At 43.2% G+C, this 13,224-nt stretch overlaps 1 protein-coding gene across 4 annotated transcripts in view; it reads left to right on the top strand.

Moving 5' to 3' along the window:
- Positions 1 to 13,224, top strand: part of SGMS1 (sphingomyelin synthase 1) — a 419,472-nt gene that overhangs the window by 246,248 nt on the left and 160,000 nt on the right. Inside the window, exon 1 of one of the 4 annotated variants that reach the window (XM_068258845.1) lies at positions 7,184 to 7,201. The exons of the other annotated variants lie outside the window; for them this stretch is intronic. The gene's annotated coding sequence lies outside the window, so the exon portion shown is untranslated. Of the gene's footprint in view, positions 1 to 7,183; positions 7,202 to 13,224 lie in introns of those variants that run through there. 4 annotated transcript variants of the gene reach the window in all.

The following is a 13,224-nucleotide window of genomic DNA, read 5'->3' as shown; positions in this document are numbered from 1 at the left end:
CCCCCATGTAGTAAAGTTAAAGTAATTTTCCCTCATAAAATATAGATTAAAAAAGCTGAGTCCCTAAGACAACTGTTTATGTGGGTTTTTTTTAAAACTTATTTTTCTTTTACAAGTTTATTTTTTTTTTTGGGGGGGGGGGGGGGGGGGTGGAAGTGTAAGTTATTAATTTTATTAATATTGTGTATGTATGTATGTGACTATGTGTAATTATACTTTTTGGCCAAAAGATGGCGCTAGTGAACTTTACCATTTGATAGGAAGTGTTCACTTTTTTTTTACATTTGTGAAAGCTTCCTGTTTTATGAATGGATGTGGCCGCTGATCGCGGTCACGTCCATTCATTCCAGGCATTGCGATTGGGTTGAGGACTGCTCGGTCCTCTTCCCCAATCACTGAACACAGAATCCCGGTGGAATGCCATTAACTGGTTAAACTATGAAACTTATAGACAGACTTGTATTGTACTTAGGGTTCCCTTTTATGACTATGTTCCATATTAAAAAGACTCAGGAATGGGCTTTGTGGGGCCCCTCCTCCTTCCTCTCGACAACTGCAAGTGCAACCAATTTAGCAACAAAGTCTCTCTGCTCACTCACAAAAACTGTCCCTGCCACCTCGTCCTGCCATGCGGAGTAGCGAGTAGCGGGAATGTGTGTAATTTTTTCCTGATGCTGGTTCACAGCAGAACAATCTCTGTTGCCTTTTCTTGGCTCCTGCATTAGGATTGGGGATCAAGGGGGCCCTATGCTATGAATTTTGCAGGGGGGAGTGGAGGGGGACTATTAAAGTGACACTGAAGTGAAAAAAATTGATATAATGAATTTGTGTACTACGGATAATAACTAGAACATTAGCATCAAAGTAAATACTCTCATATTTTTATTTTCAGTTATATAGTTTTTTTTTTATAACATTGCATCAGTCTCTAATATTTGCAGTTTACACACTACTCAGCATTCTAAATGATTTTACAGAGCAGGCTAGTGAACATTTGAACTGTCCTCTGCAGAGAAAAAACAAAATACAGTGACAGACACTTAAGATAATAAGCTTCAGAAGACTGAGCTCTCTGCGACTTTGAATGTCGTGGAGATCAGTGGCTCTTTTGCATAGATTACTGGAGTTTCTGAAGGGCCCGTTTCCATTTGTGCAGAATCGCCGCTGATTCCACGCTGATGAAATCTCATGCGGGTGCGATTCCGCGTGCGTTTTTTTCCGCGATTTCGCATAGCTTAGAATTTATGCGATTTTAACCATGTCACTGCCTGTGTGATTTAACATTAGTTTCTATGCGAATTTGCATGTGAAATCGCGGTAAAAAAATGCATGCCAAAACCGCATGCGTTTTCCCTATTAAATACATTAGCGGCGATTCGCATAGCAGTGTGCTGGGTGCGAATTCGGAGGGCTCTTCCGTGCAGATTTTTCCCGCACAGACATCAGGATTACTGACAAGTGGAACCAGGGCCATTCACTTGTATTGGCTATGCGTATCCGCATGCAGACAACGCTCTAACTCTTCCTGTACTGGAAACAATATTAGACTCGTATCTCTGCTGCTAATGTTTTATCTCTTAGCTGTACTACACAGACAAATCATTATATCATACGTTTATTTTCACTTCGGTTTCCCTTTAAGTCTAGTTACACTCCTGTAACATTACATGACGTGTACTTTGTATACACCTTTATGGTGTACCACCCTGTATCCCAGTACTTACGGCATAACTGTTGCTGGGGGAACTTATGCAGGCCATGTTCACACTAAAGGAGGATTCTTACTCATAGCGAAAGACTGACCTTTTTTTTTTTTTTTTTTTTTTTTTTTTTTTTTGCATTCATGTTTGTATGTTTTTTTGTTTTTTGTTTTTTCTTTACAGCACATGATGAAAGTCAATGGGAAATTGTACGCAATGTGTGAAATTATGCTGCAAGTAGTACTTTTTTTTTTCACACACACAAAAATGTGATTTTAAGCAGAAGTACATTTCTCCATTGACTTTCATCATATATGTGGCAAATGCATGTTTGCACATTTGGAAAATGCACACTTAAAGGGAACCTTAACAAATAAAAACATGAGTTTTACTTGCCTGGGGCATCTACCAGCCCCCTGCAGCCATCCTGTGCCCTCGCAGTCACTCATGGCTCCTCTGGTCCCCCGCTGCCAGCTAGTTTCGTTTTTTTCCGACTGGGAGTCGGCCGGCCGCCATGTGTACGTTTTTACGCATTCCTGCTGGTGCCGGAAGCTATTGCAGACATCAGCAAGTACATTTTTATGCGTTACGGTTGTAATGCGTAAAACTTTACGCATTACCCCGTAACGTGTAAAAATGTACTTGTTGATGTCTGCAATAGCTTTTTGCACAAGCAGGAACGCGTAAGAACGTATGCATGGCGGCCGGCTGACTCCCAGTAGGCAAAAACGAAACTAGCTGGCAGCGGGGGACCAGAGGAGCCATGAGTGATTGCGAGGGTACAGGATGGCTGCAGGGGGCTGGTAGATGCCCCAGGCAAGTAAAACTTTTTTTTTTTTTTTTTTTTTTGAGTTAAGGTTCGCTTTAATGCGATCCATCACATTGCACAACAACGTTGTAAAAGCAGTGATATCCATTTGGGCCCATCACAGTGATCCCAGTGCAGCGGGTCCTAACACAGTTGCACACTGCATGCAGTGCGGTAACATACGAACAGTATAATTACATTGTCAGTGAGGCATACTTTCACTGTACTATATGGTCGCACCACAGTGGCAATGTGTAGTGTGAAGCTTGGTGACCATTGCGTTTTCGACTGTAGATTAATCACTCCGCAACAGAATGTAGTATTGTTATGGTTTAATATTTATGTAGCGCCAACATCTGTACAGGGTATATGGTCTTGTCACCAACTGTCCCTGAGAGGGGCTCACAATCTAATCCCTACCATAGTCATATGTCTATGTATGTATCGTGTAGTGTTTATACCGTAGTCTAGGACAAGTTTAGGGGGAAGCCAGTTAACTTATCTGTATGTTTTTGGGATGTGGGAGGAAAATGGAGTGCCCAGAGGAAGCCCATGCAGACACGGGAGAACATTCAAACTCCGTGCAGATAGTGCCCTGGCTGGGATTCAAACCGGGGACCCAGCGCTGCAAGAAGAGAGTGCTAACCACTATGCCACAGTGTTGCCCAGAAATAGTGTGGAAGGGGCCACCTCACAGAAGGAAAAAAACTCTTCAACCTCATTAATGACAGACATTCATAGAGCTGTCCTATATAAAACAAACTTGTAACAGATTAAAGATAACCTGTACTGTAAAATTCTTACAATAAAAAGCATACCATTCTATTCATTATGTTCTCCTGGGTCTGTCTGTGCTGTTTCTGCCTCTCCCTGCTGCAATCCTGTCTTGTAATTGCCATTTTTATGCAGTGTTTACAAACCAAAGACATAGCAAGTGATAGACTGAGAGTAGCTCATTGTGTGTCATACAGAGTGTGCAGAGGGCCTGGAGAGGGGTGTGTATAGCTTCTATCCAATCACAAGCAGCACAGCACAGTCCAGCTTGACTGCCTCAGCCCGACAGAGGAGAGAAGATTAGATCATATAACAGAGATAAAACAGCCACCGTGCAACTAGGAAAGGCTGCAGTAAAACAAACCACATTAGAACAGGTATAGGATAGAAGAAATAAGGCTTAACATTTTGTTACAGAGTCTTTTTAATATTTAAAAAGATAGCTAAAAGCTTTGTTATGGGACAGTAATAGGTCCTTCCAGTCTTATGCAGGGGTGACGTGCACAGAGATGTAGAAAGATAATGTTATTCTATGATAGGACATACATCCTTTCCATATGGCTTCCAGTGTTGCTACTAGAGCAGTTTCACAATGGAGTTTTAGCTTATTGCTAATGCCTATTTGTGATCCTCTATTGTGTTTCGCTCTACCTGGCAAAGTTTAGTTTTACAGTGCTGTGTTTTATGTGCCAGGACTTCATTTTAGTTACAGCTCAGGACTGCATTCTGATTCCATTCCTTTTGTACCTTTAACTCTTTTATATTGCAATGTTTTAAGATATTAGCTGATAAGAACTGCAGCACATTGTTGAATGGCTTAGTGAATCACGCCTCTGTCTGACACTTGTTGCTTCCATACATTTGTGAGCTATTATTAAAACTGCTTGTAGGCAAGATGTGGCTGCAGATACAGGATTGTTCCACTGTTGTTTCTCATCACAGGCGTGGCTGGAGAAGATGTTCCCGTAAAGTTTAGTAAAGGGCGCGGTTGGGTTCTCTGAGAAGCAGATCTCTTCATTATGTAGATCTTCATACGATATTATGTCAGCTTAATGCTTTCCTATTGCCCAGTGTTTTAGAACTTGTGCATAAACGTTATGGTGCCCATACATCTAGCGACGATGGGCAGATCGACCAAGATTCAAATCTCTCTCTTATCGAATCTGATTTCAGCATGAAATCTCCTGAGAATTGGCTGATTCCGCCGCATGTGCTGCCTTGCCAATGTGCCCCCGCCGGTATAAATGTGCCCCCCAGGTGTGCATTTATATATTACCTGTCCTGTGTCACCCACTGTGCAGTGTCCATCTGTCTTCTGGTTCTTCCTCTTCTATTAGCACCTCACACGCCGCCAGCGTTAAGCGTGTGGCGCATTTGACATCACACACGTAATATACGTCGGTGGAGTGTGAGGCTCAAATGGAAGAGGAAGAACCGGAAGATGGATGAGCACTGCGCAGAGGGCGACACAGGACAGGTAATGTATAAATGCACAGCGTTTGTCGCTTGTCCCGTTATCATGCGTTGTTACAGCCACGCACCCGATCGACCACGACGGCCTGACATCTTGCAGTTTGTCCGATCGATACATGTGACCAATTTTGGTTCGAAATTGGTTGCATCGTCAATCTGGCATGCTAATAGTGGCGCAGATTTTTATCCGATTTGATAATTATCGAATCGGATGGTCGATTGGCCACCAAGTCAAGAGATGTATGGCCACCTGAAGTCACAAATCTTTCATAAGAATCTTTTGAAGTGGTCCATCTGTGTTCTTTACAGAAACATAATGGTCCTGCTTTATCAAGGCCCTCCAAGACAGACTAGAGAACAGTAGAGATCTTGCGTGATCCAGCAAAACTGGCACTGATATTTTTTTTCCTAAGAATTGTCAGGTGATAAAAGCTTGCAGTCCAGGCCTTTCATCATAGCAAGCTGTAATAAGACTTGCTAAATGCTTAGCAGCCTAGCTCCTGTACTTTCTCTACTACCTGAGCCTAACCCTCCTCATTAACGTAATACCTAACCCTAACTGATCTTACTTCCTTAATCCTCATTCACATTATCCAACACAGATGGCCATGTGTTTACAACACAATGTGCGTAATCTGCCATGCCATTTACAAGAATGCTTGCAGCCGTGTGTTATCATGCAGCCCCAATTACTCATTCTAACAAAACCCCCTTCCTGACGCCAAACCCTAACACCCCAATACCTAATTCTAACTGAACCCACTTCCTGTCACCAAACCCTAACACTCCAATACCTAATTCTAATCAAACCTGCTCCCTGATGCCAAATCCTAACACCCCAATACTTCTAACCAAACTTCCTTTGTGATAGCAAACCCTAACACCCCAATACCTAATTTTAACTAAACCCCCTTCCTGATGCCAAACCCTAAAACCCCAATACTAAATTTTAATCTAACCACCTCCCTGATGAGCACCTCCCTGATGGGCAAACCCTGATGGCCCAGTTTCTAATTGTAAACAATAATTCTTCTTTATACCCAGCCTTAACCTCTCCCCTTGAAATTATGCCTAACCCTGACCAATTTATTTTAATGTCTAACCATGACCAATCGAACTAACTTGCTCACATTTTTCCTCCTAACACACATAACTGGTGCCTAATGCTAACCTTCCTATGCTTTAATTATAAATTATTTTTGGCCTTAGCACTGATACCCTGTCCACCACTACACCACCAGTCTTCCATTGTTCAACACAGGCACCTACCTCCCCTTCCCCCTTCAATTATTCCTTTCTTGTTGACCATTGATGGCCAGGTTTCTGCACCATTTCCATGCTTTTTCATTGACCTTTTAAAAAGCCTTATGGACTATTGCAACCAGAGTAAAGATTGGGAACTTTCACCTTTAAGTAGCGGACAAGTTAAAGATTCAGGCAAGGTTTGCAAAATCACTCACAATCCCAGCTGTGCTCCATTCTTTGGGAACATTGCTGAATCAAGTCTCTGGTTCAGTGAAATGAATGGAAAAAGTTAAATAAAACTATAATCCTGTCTACCATTGTGATCTCCTATTCAAGTTCTTCAACTGATGCCAGTATGAAAGCGGGTTATTTATTCTGTCTGCCAAAAAAAACTTTCCAGTCATTTACATGAGGATAAGGCTCTCTGCCATGGAAATAGTGGATTCATGTCTCTGGATGTAGACAGATTGCTCAGCCTCACTGACCTCATCAACTAGCAGGCCAAATTAATATGGCCAGTTTTTATAATAGCTGGCAATTAGTGAATAAGGGCATGGTGTAGAAGTCATGTCCAGTCACTAAAACCGTAACTTCCACCTTGTGAGCTCTGTGTCTCTGGGTTGCCTTTGTTGATTATCAGTACAGGTGTGGGTAAAAGTGACTAAGTGGAGTGAAGAAAGTTGGGAGCTGAATTCGTGGTTTTCCAGAAGTAGATTTTGAATGTAGGAAGATGACATGGATAAGCTGAGTTAAAGAGAAGGTTAGAGCTGCAAATATAAAGTGTTCTTACATACATGGAAATACCGGTACATGACAAATGGACAGATGATTTGCACTGGAGAAGGGAAAGGGGGGTGAAAAGGTGAGCAACGGAGTTCAGGACAAACCGGAATGGTGATTCCAACCTTTGCATCGTATACAGATGTTGCGGGAAGAGGAAATGAGTTAGAGAAATGTTTAATTGGTGATAGCAGCAGGTCCTGTGCACCTTGCATGATGGCGCTTACAGCAATCAAATATTACTCCTAAGCAACTTAGCTGTATAAATGAGTTACTGGCTACAAGAACGGTTGTTTTAGGCAATGCAGCAGTTAAAACTGTCAGACTTCAGTGAGAAACATCTGATCTACATCTTTTGAAAAATACAAACGAGACCGAGAGCCCGATATGGTTCCGTATGTCAGAGCAGAATGAAATAAATGTAAATCAATGGTAGATATACTGACAAGGTTGGGTCACCACAAAGGCAACCACTGGAACGGCAGGTGGGGAGAATTATAACCTGACCCCACTCAGGTATTAAAACTGTCGCTCTCTGTAGACAGGAAAAAAAGATGGGGATGCGCCCCTATCTGATCTACATGCTTTTTCAGGGTAAAGGTATTAGAGGCAGATGATCAGCAGGACAACCAGGCAATGTGCATCGTTTAAAAGGAAAGCAGCCTCCATATCCCTCTTACTGCAAGATCACTTTAATTGGATATTCAGCCAATCTGTTCTCTTGTTATTGAGAGAATGGAGACTAGTTGTAACGTCTATCATGATTTACCTTCTGTGTCAATATTGGGGAGAAATCTCATTGCTGTCCTTTCTTAGTGATGTTACCAGGACAGGGGAGTCCTGGTAAAAATAAGTTTTCATATTATGGACACAGACCGTAATGAACATTTCACATGTTCTAGCTTTCCTCACTACTGATGGAATTTTTTTTCTTTTGCGTAATAAAATGATTTTGCCTTGGTGACCCTGTCACTGGCACCGGGGGTGAGAGCAAACCTGTCCAGCCAGTCCCAGGCTGCATTAAAAAACGGACACAGATCTAATCCCTTCCCTGCTATTTCCAAAACAAGGATTTTGGCTGTCAAAACAAGCCTGTAGTAATGTGAATTTCCATCTTGAACTTTAATCTTAAAGGGGAGCTGCGCTATTAAGGTAGCCATGCACGATACAATAAAATGATCTGATTTTGCAGAAATTTGATAAAAATGATTGTTTTTACAGAAAAATCAAAAGGTGTTTTTTATTTTTTTATTTTAGTGAAAATTTCGATTGGATTTCCCTTAAACCCCCCCCCCCCCCCCCCCCAATCGGGAGTAAAGGAAATTTCTGATACATTTTTTGCAAGACCGTATGGTGTGTTATAAATTGACAATTTCGTAATGTAGAGATGCAAGCAATTTTTTCAGAGTTTTCAATCTTTTTTTCTTCCCATAGTTGGGGAAAAATAGAACCAGTGTGTGGTACTTTGGTCAGATTTTTCAAATGTTACAATCGGTTAGAAAAATTGATGGTAAATCTTGAATTAAAAAGGAATGTAAAAAATTGTATAAAGCGTGGCTACCTTTAGAATTTTGAGTAGCCCCACCCGGCTACTTTTTCATGCCACCCGGCTGGAAATAAAATTCTGGGGAGAATACTGGAAACAGTTTAAGGATTACCACTATCCAATACACACATGCAGGTGTTCATTACCAGAAAGTATCATGGTTGCCAGTTGGGTGAAAACAGTTGCAACATCTCAGGGCAGTGCATTGCCTCAGCCACCACATTAGATTCTGAACACCTGGTAGATAGATGCTAACTGCAATGGTTAATAGGCTGTTAAATGGCCCCAAAATAACTTCAGCTGTGTACTGTATGTGGGAATTTTCCATTGCAGGAAAAGTTTTACATGGCTTTCCCTGGTTTTAACCGAGCACAAAAGAAAAATACTGGTGATTCTGGTTACCTTCAGCAGAAATGAGTACTCTGTAGCTGTATTATAAACATTTTTTCCTCCGTGAATCCAAAAGGCCCCTAAAAAGACCAACTTTAAGTAGCTACTAATGATCCAATTTCCAGCGAAAAATCGTTCAATAAATCCGATAATTCTGAGTAGGAAGTGAAATATCGTCATACACCATCAACGAATCAATCTTTGCTTCCTATCTATCAAAACAGACAAGAAAATCCAAATTTTGGTTCAACGAAAATCCAATTGGATGACGTTTTTTTATAATTGTTCATAATTGATTGTGCCCATCAGTGGAGATTATTTATAACCAATTCAATCAGAACTATCTGATCGCTCTAACGTGTTATTGTTAGGAATTGGACCTTAAGTGTTGCCTGATTTCAGTGCAGGACACAGTACACATGCTAGAAAATACTTGACCAGAATAATAGCTTTGGGCCATCTTAAGGTACGTACACCCGACCAACAAAGTGCACAGCCAACACCACAACATGACCGACTGCACAACAAACCGCTTACATGACTGATATTTTACGCACACCAACTAAGTGAACTACCGACTCATTAACATGCTGGGTGGGTAAGCGAATCGACGGACTGCACTACATGGCCGCATTCAAAACAAGTATATCGTTCAAACGATTTGTACACATGGCCAACTGCACAATATCAGCCCAACAGTTGTGCGAGTCGATCCGCCGAATGGATCGGGCAAACCTCCTGTTATCAGTCACTCTTCTACTCGTTTGTCCTCCTTCTTAGCTGATTGTTAATAGCATTGTGTTCCTTTGTTCCCAAGCCACAGTACTACACTTAAAGCGGACCCAAACCAAACATTTTTTTAATTAAAAATATTTAGTTGCACCACTCTGACACATACAAAGATAAATAAACACTCCTTCAAACCTATGATCATTTCAGTGCATGCTTTTCACCCTTCTCTTTTCATAGCTAGGGTTATACTGGGGGCAGCCATTAGCAATTCCTCCATTGCTGGACACCATCTACTCCACCAGTTTGCCGGAAAAATCCCGGCAATTTGAAAGGAAGGGAGGGGTTCCTCCAATAAATGTAAAATATTTTATATTTGTCATCATGCAGCTGAAAAAGGCTGCTATTTATTATTATAATTTAGAAAATAGATTTTATTTCTGAAATCTTGTATTTTTAATTTGGGTCCACTTTAAGGCCAGTTCATGTGCTCGATAGTTTTAACCCAGTGCGTATCGGGACCGAATTCCCTCTGGCGACATTGCTGGGCCGAGACTGTACAGACCCAAAGTCAGCCTTTAGGCTGACGACTAGTTCTGTTGCAATACAGGTGGGAAGGCTGACGGAGCGGCGCAGATGGCAGATCACGCAGCAGATAGGGTGAAGCGATAGGCCGTCACTTGGGCGGATCTCTAGCCAGGCAGTGGCTGCTGTACACACCCTGGATTATCGGCAGAAGCGGTCGTTATTGGCATCCTCAGCCAAAATTTAATCTAGCACAAATAAAGCGTAGCATCTTGAATACAGCCATCTGAGACAATAGATCACGCAGCAGATGGGGTGAAGTGATAGGCCATCACTTGGGCGGATCTCTGGCCAGGCAGTGGCTGCTGTACACACCCTGGATTATCAGCAGAAGCGGTCGTTATTGGCATCCTCAGCCGAAATTTAATCTAGCACAAATAAAGCGTAGCATCTTGAATACAGCCGTCTGAGACAATAAAAACTTTAGAGGTTACCTGAGGCTAAATGAGGAATAAAAAACGGACGCTATATTCGTGTGTGGGCTGGTGCAGACTCTTACCGCACCTCTCGTAGGCTAGCATCCCCCTCTGTTTGTCTGTAAAAGCCTCCTTTTTCTGTCTGTTGGTCAGCGCCCTTTGACCTGAACATTCATGCTGGATTGGCATAGGGGATGCCTTGTGATCGGGCTCCTTGCTTCTCTCCTTCTATGTGCACAAGCAAGGTCACAAGGCACCGATCTGACATAATGTGCATTTTCAGCATGTAAGTGCGGGTCGAAGGCCGCCGACCAGGCTGAACTTCAGAAACAGAATGGAGGCTCAGGGCAGTTTCTAGGCTAAATTGCACCCAGGACGAGGGTGTAAAAATTGCGCCCCCGCCCCCCCACCCCTGTGGACTCGGGAACCCTTACTCTTTAGGAACAGAAACACAGCCACAGGTCACAAGTAGATCTGTCTACTTTCTAGTGACCAGCCGCTCATCCAGGTGGAAGCAAGAAAACACCCAGGTGAGGAGAGCCCGGAAAGCCGACTCCTCCATGGGCACCGTGTGCTGACAGCCTGCAGTACCGCTACAGGACATCAGGTGTCATCACGGGGTGGTGACGATGACTTGAAGTCTGACGCAGGCAGCCTAGGAGGAGTCAAGGAGGGTGATCACGCTGGTAATCTTCTTTCTTCTTCCATTTGGCTGCACTGCTCGTCACCAGCTCCCTAGCGGTAATGTCCTTCTGCCTGCGCCCCCCCTTCATCTACTTTCTGGTCTGCGCCCAGTGCGGTCGCCCTGCCCGCACTGCCCAAGAAACTGCCCTGTGGAGGCTTTTACGGACAAACAGAGGGGAATGCTGGCACATGGAGGGTGCAGTAAGAGCTTGCACACCTCCCCACACACTAATAAAGGGTCCTTTTTTATTCCCCACTCAATTCAGGTGTCCTTTAAAGGATACATCTGGGGTCTTTTTAAAAAAAAAAAAAAAGCTGGTCGGCAGCCATTGCACGTGCACAAGGCTGCTCCGCTCGCAATCGTGCTCACGTTATGCGCAGGCGCAAAAGTACTGTGCCTGTGCAGAACGCTCCTGGCTACGTGAGTGCGACTGCGAGCGGCGCAACTCAGGTCTGTTGCTGCAACAGAGGGAACAGCGGCTGGGTGCGAAGCTGCGGCGAGGGATACATAAGCTGCCAGGGTCTGGAGGAAGCCTCAGGGAAGTAGATCTGTTTTTTTTAAAGAGAACCCGAGGTGGGTTGTAAGAATGTTATCTGCATACTGAGGCTGGATCTGCCTATACAGCCCAGCCTCTGTTGGTCTCCCAAACCCCCCTAAGGTCCCCCTGCACTCTTTAATCAGACATAAATCACAGCCGTGCTGTGAGGCTGTATTTACATCTGTAGTGTCAGTCTCGGCTGCTCCCCTGCCTCCTGCAGAGCTCCGGTCCCTGCCCCCCTTCCTACCCTCTAATCAGCAGGGAGGGAAGGGAGGCAGGCGGGGACCAGAGTTCTGCAGGAGGTGGGGAGAGCAGCAGACTGACACTATAGAGAAAAACACAGCCCGCTGCGACATGCTGTGTGTCGACAGCGAGGCTGTGATTTATGAGGGATTGTAGAGTGCAGGGGGACCTTAGGGGGGTTTGGGAGACCAACAGAGGCTGGGCTGTATAGGCAGATCCAGCCTCTGTATGCAGATCACATTCTTCCAACCGACCTCGGGTTCTCTTTAAACACCCCGGATGTATCCTTTCAGCTCAGATTTTTAATTTTTAAACACCAAATACAACTGTAGAATTCCAGGAAAAATTCCTATTAGGATTAGGACTATAGATACAATTGTTTCTTTTCTCTTAAGGTTTTGTTATTTCTATTGATAACTGCTTGGTGTGTGTACTTTTACTACAAACATTTTTGATATTTTATCCATGCATGCAGCCAACATTCCCCAGTGTTTGCTGTGAGTGCAGAGTCAGCCCATCGTCTGAAGGAAAACCTTGCTCTTTCTCACAGCCTCTCTGGCTGCCTCAGTATATTTAAGATGCCTTGTCATAATATTCTTCCCTTTCACATACAGTAATAGCCTGTGATATTAGTATGTACCAGCCTCTGCCAGGCTCACCCTGCTCTCTCAGCACTATTCTTCCAGATGTGAATGAAAGCTATTTTCACCTCCATTTGGCAGGTCTTGTATAATTCCTTGGAAAATAGTAAGAAAGGATAAAGTACTGTGCTGAAAATGAACCCTTTATTTAGGGAAATTGCTAGCTTATGTGAAAAAAAAAATCCATCTTCTTATAAAACCGCTCTCTAATATGTAGTGTGTACACGCACGCTGAAATGATTGTTTAGAGCTGTATAAGAAAAACAAGATACTTAACGTTGACAAATTTGAGTCCTTTAAAGAGAAAACAACCAAGAATTGAACGTAGCTGATACCCCCTCTCCCATAAGAAATCTTTTCCTTTTCACAAATGGATCATCAGGGGGCTCTGTATAGCTGATATTGGGGTGAGACAAAATATTGGTAGGTTTTTATAATTCTGTGCAGAACTGTTTCAGACATCTTAAAAAATCACTAAATGGTGCAGATTTCTTCTTAAACTGTTAGGAATAGGAGGAGTTAGGAAGGTCTCTCAGACAGTGCCGTGTGTGGTGGAAATTGATGCTGCTGAGGTAACCAATACATCAGCTGTGTTGCATAAATGCCCAGCACTGGAAGGAATAAGCCCAAAACCTCTTCACAGGACACCTGGCAGCAGAGGGGAGGAGCCC

Source organism: Hyperolius riggenbachi, chromosome 10, assembly GCF_040937935.1.
Source record: "Hyperolius riggenbachi isolate aHypRig1 chromosome 10, aHypRig1.pri, whole genome shotgun sequence".
In the NCBI taxonomy this organism is placed as follows: Eukaryota; Metazoa; Chordata; class Amphibia; order Anura; family Hyperoliidae; genus Hyperolius; species Hyperolius riggenbachi.
Note: the sequence above shows the minus strand (reverse complement) of the source record. Positions and strands in the feature narration are given on the sequence as shown.